Source organism: Mus pahari, chromosome 6 (genome assembly GCF_900095145.1).
Source record: "Mus pahari chromosome 6, PAHARI_EIJ_v1.1, whole genome shotgun sequence".
NCBI classification, from domain to species: domain Eukaryota; kingdom Metazoa; phylum Chordata; class Mammalia; order Rodentia; family Muridae; genus Mus; species Mus pahari.
In genome coordinates, this window is record NC_034595.1 from 26,551,755 (window position 1) to 26,566,514 (window position 14,760).

At 39.0% G+C, this 14,760-nt stretch overlaps 1 non-coding gene across 1 annotated transcript; it reads right to left on the reverse strand.

The window, feature by feature from the left end:
• Positions 1 to 9,277: 9,277 nt before the first annotated feature.
• Positions 9,278 to 9,409, reverse strand: LOC115064318. The gene has a single exon (XR_003844157.1). It is a non-coding gene; the product is annotated as a small nucleolar RNA SNORA17 (small nucleolar RNA).
• Between the last annotated feature and the right edge of the window lie 5,351 nt (positions 9,410 to 14,760).

The following is a 14,760-nucleotide window of genomic DNA, read 5'->3' on the forward strand; positions in this document are numbered from 1 at the left end:
AGCACACACATTGGGGAGCATACTGTAGAGCTACTCCTGCACTATGATCACACTGCACAGTAAAACCCACACTAAGATGGCATTGTAGTTATACTGACACCAGGATCACACTTTAAGATCACACCTACACCACAATCACACTCTGTTACACCCACACCAGGATCACACACTGTACAGTTATATTCAACTGGGATCACACCCAAACTACAATCTTACCATGGGGTCATAGATTTAAGCAGCACAGATATAGCTCTTTCAGAGTTCCTAAGTTAATATTAAGCTAAAGTATAATTTAGTCTTCTAATACAGTGGCAGTTATGTTTAAAGATTTCCCTTGGAAGAAATCCCTCTTCTGGATTTCTTGAGTTCCAGTCCTGACTTCATGAGCTGCAGAGACTTCTGAACCCTAACCCTGTAAATCTTTTATCTTGTCTACCTTCAAATGGCTGTTTCTGTATGTCCCATAAGACCTCAGCTTACAGATTTCTACCATGGTAAAGACTCCATTATTTTCTCCCATTTACAATCATCAACAGGTATTAATTTTAATCTGTAGTTCACTTTTTAATGACAGGTATTTTATCCATGATAATGTGGAATTATTTCTATATGTTTCAAGTTGAACTCTCCTATCAAAATTCAATTTGTACTTCTTATTTAAATATAAAATTTAAAACAAAATTATATTTAAATGTTTTATGATAATAATTTGTTATATTTGTTAACAAGTTAAACTTGTTTTCTCTATTAATATTTTAATAAATTTGTTTTATTTATTTATTTATTTGCATCTCAAGTGCTACCCCATTTCCTGGACCCCTCTCCCCACAGAGACCCTTACCACATACCTCATCCCTTTCTTCTATGAGAAAGTGGGCTCTCCTGGGTATCCTCCACCCTGGTGCATCAAGTCTCTTCCAGATTAGGCAGAGCCTCTCTCATTGAGGCAAGACAAGGCAGCCCTGTTGGAGAACAGATACCATAGGTCATGCTACAACTTTAGAGAGAGCCTCCATTCCAGTTGTTGTGCAGCCCACATAGAAACTAAGCTGCACATCTGTTGCATATGTCCTGCAGGCCTCATTCTAGCCTAAATGTGCTCTTTGGTTACTGGCTCAGTTTCTGAGAGCTCCCAGAGGTCCACGTTAGTTGACCTGTTGGTTCTCCTTTGGGGTTTCCATTGCTTCATATCCTTCAATCCTTCCACTAACTCTTCTATAAGAGTCCCTGACCCCTGCCCAGTATTTGGATGTGAGTATCTGCATCTGTTTCTGTTAGCTGCTAGATAGAGCCTTTCAGAGGACAATCATGCTAAGTTCTTGTCTACAAGCATAATAGAGGATAATTGATAATGTCAGGGATTGGTACTTGCCCATGGGATAGGTTTCAAGTTGGACCAGTTATTGGTTGACCATTCCCTCAGTTCCTGCTCCATCTTTGTCCCTGCATTTCTTTTAGGCAGGATGAATTTTAAATCAAAAATTTTGTGGGGTAGTTGGTGTTATTACCCCTCAATTGGGGGCCTTGCCTGGATTCTTTTAATGACTGCTTCTACTCATGACATCTGTTACTTTCATTGTTTCTCTGTTTAGTTTCGATGACCTATCAATTGATAAGAGTGGGGTGTTTTCATCCCTCACTATTATTGTGTGGGTTAACTGTGTTATTTGAGCTTTAGTATAGTTTCATTTATGAATGTAGGTACACTAGCATTTAGAGTACAAATGTGCAGAATTGCGATGTCATCCTGGTGGATTTGTCTTTTAATGAGTATTAAGTGTCCTTCACAGTGTCTTTTGATAACTTTTAGTTAAAAGTCTATTTTAGTGCCACAGCTCTCCATACCCAAATACTGCCAGGAGAGAGCTAGTCTCCCTGGAGTGCTAACACAGGAAAGACCATCACTTCTGCTCTGAGGGACTTGTCTAAAGCCCTCATGACACAGGAACTGAGGAGAAGCCTGGGACAGGATCCTTCTGGTTTCTGTCTGTGCCTGGAGCTGACCCTTTACCACAACTCTTCATACCCTGATATCAAACCATAAAAAGACCCAAGAAGAAAGAGAACTTCAGACCAATTTCCCTTATGAATATTGATGCAAACATACTCAAAATTCTCTCATATCAAATCTAAAAACACAACAAAATGATCATTCAACAAGACCAGGTAGGCTTCATCCCAGGGATGCAAGAATGGTTCAATGAAGAGAAATCTATCAACATAATCCACTACATAAACAAAAGGAAAGAAAAAAAAACATATAATCATTTCATTAGATGCTGAAAAAGCATTTGACAAAATTCAGCATCCCTTCATGGAAAAAGTCTTGTAAAGATCAGGAATTCAAGGCCCATACCTAAACATAGTAAAAGCACTATATAGCAAAATGCAGCCAATATCAAACTAAATGGAGAGAAACTTGGCGCTATCCCACTAAAATCAAAGACAAGACTGCCCACTCTCTCCCTATCCATTCAATATAGTACTTGAAGTTCTAGAGGAATTAGACAATAAAAGGAGGTCAAAGGGATACAAATTAGAAAGAAAGAAGTCAAAATATCACTATTTGCAGATGATAGGATAGTATACTTACGTGACCACAAAAATTTCACCATAGAACTCCTACAGCTAATAAACAACTTCAGCAAAGTGGATGGATATATATTCAAACAAATCAGTAGCCTTCCTCTACTCAAAGGATGAATGGGCTGAAAAAGAAATTAGTGAAATGATTCCATTCATAATAGTCACTAACAGTATAAAGTATCTTGGTGTAACTATAACCAAACAAGCGAAAGACCTGTACAACAAGAACTTCAAGTCTCTGAAGAAAGAAATCAAAGAACACCTCAGAAGATGGAAAGATCTCCCATGCTCATGGATTGACAGGATTAATATGGTAAAAATATCCATATTGCCATTAGAAGAGAAAGTGGGAAAAGCCTCAAACTCATGGGCACAAGGGAAATTTTCCTGAACAGAACACCAATGTCTTATGCTCTAAGATCAACTGTAGAAAAATGAGATCTTACAAAATTGTGATACTTCTGTAAGGCAAAGGACACTGTCGATAGGACAAAACAGCAACCAACATATTGGGAAAAGATCTTTACCAATCCTACATCTGATAGAGGGCTAATATCCAATATATACAAAGAACTCAAGAAGTTAGACTCCAGAGAACCAAACAATCCTATGAAAAATGGGAAACAGAACTAAACAGAGAATTCTCAACTGAGTAGACTTGAATGGCCAAGAAGAACCTAAAAAAGAAATGTTCAACATATTTAGTCATCAGGGGAACGCAAATCACAATGACCCTGAGATTCCACCTCACACCAGTCAGAATGGCTAAGCTAAAAAACTCAGGTGACAGCAGATGCTTGTGAAGATGTGGAGAAAGAGGAACACTCCTCCATTGCTGGTGGGATTGCAAGCTGGTACAACCACTCTGGAAACCAGTTTGGTGGTTCCTCAGAAAATTGGACATGGTACTACCTGAGGACCCAGCTATCTGACTCCTGTCCAAATACCCAGAAGATGTTCCAACATGTAATAAGGATACATGCTCCACTATATTCATAGCAGCATTATTTATAATAGCTAGAACCTGGAAAGAACCAAGGTGTTCCTCAACAGAGAACAGGATACAGAAAATGTGGTACATTTACACAATGGAGTACTACTTGACTATTAAAAACAATGAATTTATGAAATTCTTAGGCAAATGGAAAGAACTGGAAAATATCATCCTGAGCGAGGTAATCTAATCACAAAAGAATACACATGTTATGCACTCACTGAGAAGTGGATATTACACAAAAAGCTTGGAATACACTTGATACAATTCACAGACAACATGAAGCTCAAGATGAAGGAAGACCAAAGTTAGATGCTTTAGTCCTACTAAGAAGGGAGCACAGAATAATGATGGGAGAAAATATGGAGACAAAGTGTGGAGCAGAGACTGAAGGAAAGGCCATCCAGAAACTGCTCCACCTGGTGATCCATCTCATATACAGTCACCAAACCCAGACACTATTATGGATACCAAGAAATACAAGCTGAAAGGAACCTGATATATAGCTGTCTCCTAAGAGGATCTGCCATGCCCTGAAAAATAAAGAGGTAGATGCTCTCAACCAACCATTGGACTAAGCACAGGGTCCAAAATGGAGGAATAGGAGAAAGGATAGAAAGAGTTGAAGGGATTTGCAACCCCATAGGAAGAACAAAAATATCAACCAACCAGACTCTCCACCAACCCCCCCAGAGCTAAACCACTAACCAAAGTGTACACATGGAGGGACCCACAGCTCCAGCTGCATATGTACCAGAGGATGGCCTTGTTGGGCATGAATGGGAGAAGAGGCCCTTGGTCCTGTAATGGCTCTATGCTCCAGTGTAGTGGAATGTGAGGGTGGTGATGCTGGGTTAAGTGGGTTGTTGGGGGAACACTCTCATAGAACCACTTTTTGTCAACTAGTTTTCTCTGCCTTTGGTTGGCTTGGTTGTCCTGAGTTGGGGCAGGCATCATGGGAGGCAGCAGGTAGAATTGTGTCCCAGGTTAGAGCATGCCTTCTGGGTAGCAGGTAGAGCTGTGGGGTCAAAGCTGATCTGGGACTACAGGTGATGGTGTGGACCAGAAACTTAGTAAAATTAATCATACCTTAAATATACCTATTATAAATCTCTTTGCTTTCATGTCTTGGTCACCTAATGTAGAGATATTTTATTATTTTTTAATAAGCTGTTTTATATCCTGTTATATTTCTGTATGCAATATAGACTTATTTTGATATAAATTTTATATAATTTTTCACAATAAAAGTATCTTTTTCAGAAAATCCTCAGACTTATCTTTGTAGAAACAAGTAACAATCACAGAATAACTAATCCAATGTAAAATGTTGGAAATATAGTTGATAGTGTATTTTGGTTCAATAATTAATATATAAATATGCATAGACTATTGAAGCAAATTAATGTAGTACAACACACCACAGAGTCAGACCAATGGTGGTGCATAAAATACAAGTCATCTTATACTATAAACACTTGGTTAGCTCCCTGCCTCAAAATGGTTGCATCATTCTTTAATTGCCTGCTTCTTTGTGTGCAATAAATATTCATTTAAAAATATAAAGTATACTAAGCAGCAATTTGCATCCTATCAAGCAAATTCATTGAGGCATAAGGGCTGTGTGAACAGTAGATCAGAAGGTCATGCTATGACATGAATAAATGCTCTAGAGTCACCAAAGCATGACAAACGCAGGCATGAGAACATTGACTTTAGGATGCACTAAAGCACAGGTATGTGGTGGTTGAAGAAAAATAGTGGTTTGCTCATAAATGGGAAAAACAGAGATCTCTTGTCATTCCAAAAATCTGTTTTATTGATTGGGTGTGATTCCTACAAATGTAGAGTTGTTGTGCTCTCTACCTTTAAGGTAGTTTAAAACCATCGGGAAGCCATTTAATGGACATGTATAATTGAACCTTTTACAGGGCAATTTCCTTTTGATCACAAAAGTGGCTAATAGGGTAGTTGGTCTGCTTCCTTAATAAAATTTAAATAGCTTTTACTTCAGGTCAAAGTGAAGTCTTTTGTTCTAAGAGGAATTCACCTGTGACATGCGTAATTACTTCTCATTCTCAAGTGGCAATTTGTGATTATTGCTTCTGTCAGGACAACAAATATGGAAACAGATACAGACATGGCAGTAATTAAGAGGAGGGGCAGTAAAAGAAGTTTTCAACCCATACTGCAATTCAGATTTTCTTTTATGTCTCTGTCTTGTGATGGCCTGCCTGGGCAATTCAGACTCCTGTTTCCTCCTGGGTTTTTACAACTCGGTGATTATTTCCTTACTTGCTATGGTCGCCAGAATTGAGATGTAAATGAGAACCTAACTTACCATCCAGAAGTTCAAGACATCTTTGTAGATTTCATTTCATTTTTTTTAGCCCTTCGTATTCTCAATCTGTTACCTTTGATCTACAGTGATTCTGTAGTGTTCTTTCATTTAGTACCTCTGAGATAATTCTATGCTTCTAACTGACCCTCAGCTGAAATTCTGACTTATGAATTTTCATTTCGGTCTTTTCTCCCATATTGAACATAGATTCCAGGTCCTCTTCGATGCTCTTGTCATAGAATTGCTAATGTTAAATTAGTAATCATATATATATATATATATATATATATATATATATATATATATATGCATATTTACCTTGCAATATATGTTTGAGAGTTTTACAATGAAAGCTCAGAAGATTCCTACCCCACCCCCCTCTGGGTATTGCTTTCATTAAAGAACAAACAAGCATTGAAAGAGTAATAATAAAATAAGACAGAAAAACAAACAAACTATAATAGGACAAAACAAACAGAAGAAAAACAGTCAAAGAAACAGCACAGGAAACACATATAGACATAAACACATGTTCACAACACAGATATCCAATAAAAACATACAACCACAAGCCTTAGTATTGTAGTTATGATTATGATTTCTATAGCCATACTGAAAGACCATGGTCAAAAGCAAGATTGGGAGAAAGGAATTGATTAGGTTTATGCTTCCACATCATTGTTCACCATCGAAGGAAGTCAAGGTAGGAACTCGAACAGGAAAGGCACCTGGAGACAGGAGCTGATGCAGTGGCTATCAGGTAGTGCTGCTTACTGGCTTTCTTTTCAATGCTTGTGTTTTTATAGAACACATGATGACCACAAACCCAGGATTGGCAGCACCCATGATGTTCTGGGATCTCTCATCAATCACTAATTTTTAAAAAGGCCCACAGTCTTGCCTGCAGCCTGACCTTATACAAGCAGTTTCTCAATGGAGACTCTCATTTCAGATGATGTTAGCTTCTGTTAAGTTGACATAAAATTAGACAGGTCACATAAGATATATACGAAGGGTTTGTAAGATAAAATGTAAATGAAAATAAAAATAAAGTCTTGTCAAAGCTGTATGAGACAAAAAAAACCTCCAAAAATGCTATTAAGATCATTTTGTGTTAGGCATTTCTGGCTGGGTATGGGGTCCACCCTTAAGAGTGGTTAATATATCCAGTGAAATATGATTGGAGAAAATTATTTTTTTCCTTTGTAAATGGTATCATTTGTATATTTCTTCTGAATTAGGAATGGGCAGTTTTATGCCTTTTACTCCATGTTGAATACTAGGACCACATCCCTCCCAATCCTGTGCAGACCCTATACAGGCTGCCACAGTCTCTGTCATTTCATATGTGCATTCTGCTGTTTCTTTTGTCCTTGGTTCTTTAGTATACTCCATACCCCCTTGCCCTTGCAATCTTTCCACCTCCTTTTCCTTAGAGTTCCCAGAGTCTTTAGGGAATGGATTTAATATAGACATCCAATTACAGAGTGGGTGTTCTAAGGTCTTTTACTCTCTTCACATTGCCCAGCTGTAGGTCTCTGTATTTGTTTCCATCTATTAAAAAAGGAAGCTTCTCTGATAATGGCCAAGGAAGGCTCATGAGTATAGCGGTATGGCACTAGGCATCATTTTATTGCTACATTCTCTTAGCATAACAATAGTATTTGGTTTGTCCCTAGGATTCTATTTTTTCTAGTCTCAGTTCTTGGTCAGCCAAGCAGTGTGGAGACATCACATGGAGTGGTCCTTAAATTCAACAAGATAGTGGTTGGTTACTCCCCAGCAAGATTTGCGCCACTATTATAGATTCTTACAGTACTATGAACACAAGTCATTAGGAATGAAGGCTCTAAGTAGGCACCATCTCAACTTCTCATGTTCAGTGGGTCTGTGTGTGTGTGTGTGTGTGTGTGTGTGTGTGTGTGTGTGTGTGCATGTGTGTGTTTCTGTGTATGTGTGTGTGTGTGTGTGTGTGTGTGTATTTCTATTGGTTCTTTGTAAATTTCACACCATACATCCCAATCCCACTTACCTTCTCCTCCTCTCATACTAACCCTCCATCCTTGCAACCTTAACCACAATAGAGTTTTGGAAGGGGTAGTGTGTCACAGTATTCCCACCATAGGCCCTTTTGTCCATACTTCTTTACTTACAAATATTCATTCCAATGATTCATTGTCATCTGGATCCAGCAGCCCTCCTAACTGTTTTAATAGAGGGTTTAGCATTATATATTACCAGTCTGTTTGCTTCTTCCAATTGTCTCCTTTGAGGGGGTCTCCCCCAGTCAAATCTGACCCTTGTTATTTTTGATTGAATCCGTTTTTTTCTCTTTCCTGTTGACACAAACACAAAGCCTCTCTTCCAAAATAATTAACCTTTTGTCCAGAAGTTTGAAGTCAATGTAACTATAGATTGATCCGATATAGCATTCTCTTTTCTATCCAGTTCTGCTCCATTTTAACTTCTTTCAAGGAGGATGTTAAATAACACCATTACAACTGACCATATAACTATTTATATATTGATAAATCAAAACATGGCTGTATAGAACCCAAATGTCCTCCTCTACAGTGATATTTATTTATTTATTATCATTTCTTGGATTTACTCTGTAGATCAGCTTGTTCTTGAGCTCAGAAGGAACAAATCTGTCTCTATCTTAGTATCCCAAGTACTGAGATCAAAGGAATGACTTTATTTAGCACTTATATAACCTTTAAAATCATTTGTATTAATTTTTATCTCCTTTTCCTTTCTTTGCAGATTATTCTTTATTTATGTATTTTCCCCCATTTTTCTCCTTAATTTAACATTCTGCCCTGTATTAAACTTTATTTAAACTGTTTTCCATCTTAATGCCCAATCATACAACATATTGTCTGGAGAAAAAGCTTTCTTTCTTTTTCCCACAGTTCATTTTTCTCTCCTAGGAAGTCCTAACTTCTATTTACTGCCCATCATAATTTTATTAAAGCCAATAAGGAAAATGCCTTAGGTAGGTGAGGAAGGACAGAGACATAATTTCACACAGTGTACCCTAGCATCTATCTGGTGCTTTATGGCACTGCTGGTGTCATTTGTGGCAGTCTCCCCACCCCAGATTTCAGTGGCAGACTGGTGTTCATCTCAGGCTAATTCTCTGTCTGGGTCCCATGGCTAGGCTAGACTCGTGACTCTCTTGAGTTCACTCCTCACCCAGACCATCCAAATGGTCCTATTTGAGGGCTCTTAGTCTCAGGCTAACTTCCACCCAGAGCTGCAGTCTCAGGCAGACTGGTAATCTCAGGCTAGCTCCCTTTCCAGCCCATGGTACAGACTGGTGGTCTTCTCAGGTTCCTTTTTTCCCTCCATGGAGTGTTACACTACTAGTCATTCAGATATTCATAGGTCAGAATCCTGAGCATCAACATAGTCCCTCTCCTCTCGACTACCTACTGACACACATGTGACACAGCAGCCACACCTGCAGAGCCTCTATGGACAGAAATGCCTCTATGGGCAGGTATTATCTTTAACAAAAAGTCTATCAGTTTGTAGAGTGTAACCAATAGCCTTAGACAAAACTTGATGAGCTGTAACCCATTCCTGGAATTCAAAGTTTCATTTGGTGATGAAAGATGTCCAGTTGTGGTTCTGTTACCCCTGTTATTTAATGATTTTGTTTAGATTGCCTTCATATATGTATATACTTTAGGAAGCTCTCATTGTATTAGGTTTCCTGTGCCAATACAACTCTAAACAATTTAAGTACAAATCCACCAAGAAAAAAATTGCTTTGCCTCTAATTTCCAGAAATACATTTTGGTTGTATATTTCTGGATTTGAATTCCTTAATGTTACTTGAACTAATTGTTGTAAGGTTTTTCAAGCATTGATACTTCCAACTTCACTGGGATTAAAGGGTAGAGAGAATTTCTAGAGAAACTCTTGAGGGAATTGATGAATAGTGAAAGAATAAAACGTTAGTGTAAATGATCAAATAGTACTACATTTAGATAACAGGATTAATTAATTTATATTTTAATTTGGTAATTAAAATTAAATACTTTAAGACTTTTAAAACATAAAATCAGATAATAGAAACTCTCAGTAATCATGTATATTCTAACAATGCAAAAATGTACATGATGGACCATTCCCAAAACATTACCAGGAAAGTCACGGGACAGAACAATCTGGTACCCTTTGGACCGAATAAGTAAGCTGTATTTCAACAAGATGAAATGCACAGTATAAAGAAAAAAAAAAAAAGGATCAGGGTCTACTTATAGATCTTAGACTTGGGGCTTATAAATATGATGAGTCTTATTCAAACTTGTGCAATTTGTAGGAATAGAATGCAAATCTCCTATCATCCATAGATATCTTTATTACAAGTTGATGGTACTTTACAGAGCAAATGTTTTTCTTTTTCATATTTTACTTTTATGCATAGGGATATTTTGACTAAATGTAAATCTGTGTGCCTCTGTGTGCCTCTATGTGCAGTGCAAGCTGAGGCCAGAGAAGGGCATCAGATCTCTAAAAACTAGGATTAAAGACAGACATGAGCTGCTATGTGGGCATTTGGAATTAACCCTGGATCTTCTAGAAGAGCAGCTGTTGTTCTTAAAGTCAGAGAATTCCAGCTCCATGTTTTAATTTTAAATTGTGTTTTTCTAGTCAAAATCTGAAAATCAGAATTTAGGGCACTGTAAAATATTGGTTCACTGAATTGGTGTAGGATACTGTTTCCTGAAGAGAGCACCAATGGCTCAGGCTCTAAAATCAACAATTGATAAATGAGACCTCATGAAACTACAAAGCTTCTGTAAAGCAAAGGATGCTGTCAATAGGACAAATTGACAGCTTACAGATTGGGAAAGGATCTTAACCAACCCTGAAGGCAATTATGCAAAATTTACAAAGAACTCAAGAAGTTAGACACCAACAACCCAAATAACCTAATTTTAAAAATGAGGTGCAGAACTAAACAGAATTCTCAACAGAGGAATCTCGAATGGAGTGCAAATCAAAATAACTCTAAGTTTCTATCTTATACCCTTGAGATGGTTTAAATATTGTTGGCCCAGAGAGTGGCACTATTAGGAGGTATGACCTTGTTGTAGTAGATGTGCCCTTGATGGAAGAAATGTGTTCTTGTGGGAGTGGGCTTTTGAGACTCTCCTCCTGAGCATGTTGGAGACAGTCTGCTCCTTTGAATGAAGACATAGAATTCTCAGCTCCTCTAGTGTCATGTCTAACTGGAAACTACCTTGCTTTCTATGATGATGATAATGGACTGACCTCTGAACCTGTAAACCTTTATAAGAGTTGTCTTTAAAAAGAGTTGCCTTGGTCATGGTGTCTGTTTACAGAAGTAAGACTTGGACTAAGAGAACCCATCAGAATGACTAAAATAAAAAACTCAAGAAATAGCACATGCCAGTGAAGATGTAGAGTGAGAGGAATACTTCTTTACAGCTCCAGGGAGTGTAAAATTGTACAACCACTTTGGAAATCAATTTGGCAGTTTCACAGAAAACTGGGAATAGTTCTACTTCAAGACCAAGCTATATGGCCTTTCTTTCAGTCTCTGTCTGACATTTTGTCTCCGTATTTCCTCCCTTGAGTATTTTGTTCCCCCTTCTAAGAAGGACTGAAGCATGCACACTTTGTTCTTCCTTCTTCCAGAGACTGCCCTACCTGGAGATCCATCCCATATACAGACATCAAACCCAGACACTACAGTGGATGCCAAGAAGTGCTTGCTGACTGGGCCTGATATAGCTGTTTCCTGAGAGGCTCTGACAGAGCCTGACAAATAGAGAGGTGAATGCTCTCAGCCAACCATTGAACTGAGCACTGGGTCCTCAATGGAGGAGTTAGAGAAAGGACTGAAGGAGCTGAAGGGGTTTGCAAACCCCATAGGAAGAACAACAATATCAACCAACCAGACCCCCTAGAACTCCCAGGAACTAAACCACCAATCAAAGAGTACACATGGAGGGACCCATGGCTCCAACCACAAATGTAGCAGAAGATGTCCTTGTGGGTCATCAATGGGAGGAAAGGCTTTTGGTCCTGTGAAAGCTGGATGCCCCAGTGTAGGGGAAAGCCAGTGCACAGAGGAAGGAATGGGTGGGTGGGGGAGCATCCTCATAGAAGTAAGGGGAGGGAGATGGGACAGGGGTTTCCAGAGGGGAAACAGGAAAGGGGATTAAATTTGAAATGCAAATAAATAAAATGTCCAACAATAATAATAATAAAAAAGACCAAGATATACCACTACTGCGCATATACCCAAAAGATGCTCCACCATCCCATAAAGACATTCACTCAAATATGTTCATAGTAGCTTTATTTATAATAGGCAAACCTGGAAAAAAAAAAGCTAGATTTCCCTCAACTGAAGAAAAAGTGGTACGTCTACACAATAGAATACTATTTATCTATCAAAAACAAAGACAACATGGATTTTGTGGGCAAATGGATGGAACTTGAGACTATTAACCTGAGTGAGGTAGCACAGACCCAAAATGACATTCTGAGTATGTACATATTTATAAGTGGATATTAGTCATAAAAGACACCATGCTACACTACACAGACCCAAAAAAGTTAAACAAGAAGAAAGGCCCAAGCAAGGAATCTCACTTAGTCAGGGGAATAAAATAGTCACAAAAGGCAGATGAAGGGGGGAGGGTGTTGCAGGGAATATTAAAAATGGACTCTCAGCAGGGCCATGTCATGCTTACCACGCTCCTGACACTGCCTACAACTCTCTAGCCACTGGGCCAGCTGATTTCACTCGCTGTTTCGTCCATCAACTCATCAGCCCTGGGAGACACATGGCTCCCACCAGGACATCTCTTAGATGCCACCTGCCCCCAGTTCCTCTCACTTTCACACAACAACCCATACACCCCTGGTTAGCTATCACCTAATTACCGGGTAGAATCAAAACTCTCAATGCTTAGTTAGCCAATCAGATTTATGTATCAATAATAACACAATTTACAAGATGCCAATACAGTAATTTCAAAGCCAAATGATAATGATAAAGCTTTAACACAATTATTCTAACCTTTTGATAACACCACATCAGCCTTCATTCTGGCGTGCTCTCTCTCTCTCTCTCTCTCTCTCTCTCTCTCTCTCTCTCTCTCTCTCTCTCTCTCTCTCCCAACTCCTCACTCCATCTCCCTTCTCCTGTTCAGTCACAAGCCTCCCACTGCCCTAATGTGATTGGACAGAGTAAATCCTTCAACAGGAGGGAAATAGTGGGGATTTAGGATCAGATGTGGGGCAGGACAGGAGAGACAGTTACATTGCTATGAAAATGAATGGAAATCTACAAATGATGAGGAAGAGTGGGGGTGTCTCTAGGATGAGACAGAGACCTGTGATAAGGTACATGAACAAGAATCAATGGGAGTGACCTTAGCTGTTACCCTCTACATTGGGGATATAGAACCTGAAGAGGCCATCTTCTGTACCCAGGCAGGAACCCCAGTAAAGTGATAGAGACACCAAACCATCCATAAAATGTTCAACCCAAAATTTATCCTGTCCACAAGAAATGCAGGCACAGGGGATGGATCAGAGACTGAGGGAATTGCCAACCAATAACTGGCCCAACTTGTGATTTATGCCATGGGCAAGCACTAATCACTAACACTATTAATAATACTTTGTTATGCTTGCAGATAGGAACATGTCCTCTGAGAGGCTCCACCCAGCAGCCGACTTGGAAAGATACAGACACCCACAATCAAATAGTGGATGAAGCTTGGAGACTCTTATGGAAAATTAGGAGGAAGGATTGCAGATCCCGAAGGGGATGGGAAATCCACATGAAGACCAACAGAGTTAATTAACCTGAACCCTTGTGACTCTCACAGTCTGAACCACCAACCAAAGAACATATAGGACCTGGACCTAGGCCTCCAGGCACATGTGTTGCATATGTGCAGGTTGGTCTTCATGGGGGTTCCAAACAACTACAGCAGGAACTATCCCAAAAGCTTGCATGGGGGATATGTTCTTCTATCTGGGCTGCCTTATCTGGCCTCAGTGGGAGAGGAAGAGCCTAGCCTCCAGAGACTTGAAGTGTGTGTGTGTGTGTGTGTGTGTGTGTGTGTGTGTGTGTGTGTGTGTGTGGTGGTATCTAAGGAGATCCACTCCAGCTCAGAGGAGAAGGATTGTAGGAGTTGGTAACCTGGAGGAGGTCAGTGAGTGGGATGTCAAAAACAAAACAAACAAAAACTAAGTGATATGATTCCTGTTCAACACAGCCTTCATTTACATGCTTCATAGATTTACTACAAGAATTGAAAGTCACAAGATGTCTGATTATCTTATATATGCTAAAAAATATTTTTATTTTTATATCATTATTAGTTTGGAATGAGGATAGAACCCAGCTCTAGCTTCAATATTTCTATCATTGTTTACATAGATTAATATTTTTATCCATTTATTATTTTACCTTATATGTGCTGCCAGTTTCAGCAGGTTCAGAGACTCAGCTCAATGGTGTCATTACCACCAGCCTAGATAGTTCTCTCTCTTTTTAGAGAGCTACTCTCAGGCAAAACCAGGACCTTGTTACCACAGAAAAGAATGTCATTATCAGTTGAGATGAAGCAGCATTGAAGTTTATTAAAAGATATTTTTAACACATATCTTAAGCACAGGGCTCAATACAAAGAGATGCTCAAGGAGAGAATAAGACACATCCAAGTGTGACTTTGTGCTTCTCGAGGGAAAGTTGCCCTTAGTTACCCTTACAATAGGTATATATAGAATGTTCTTAGGTCTCTAGTTACATCTCTAATAGTAGCTAAGAGCCCCT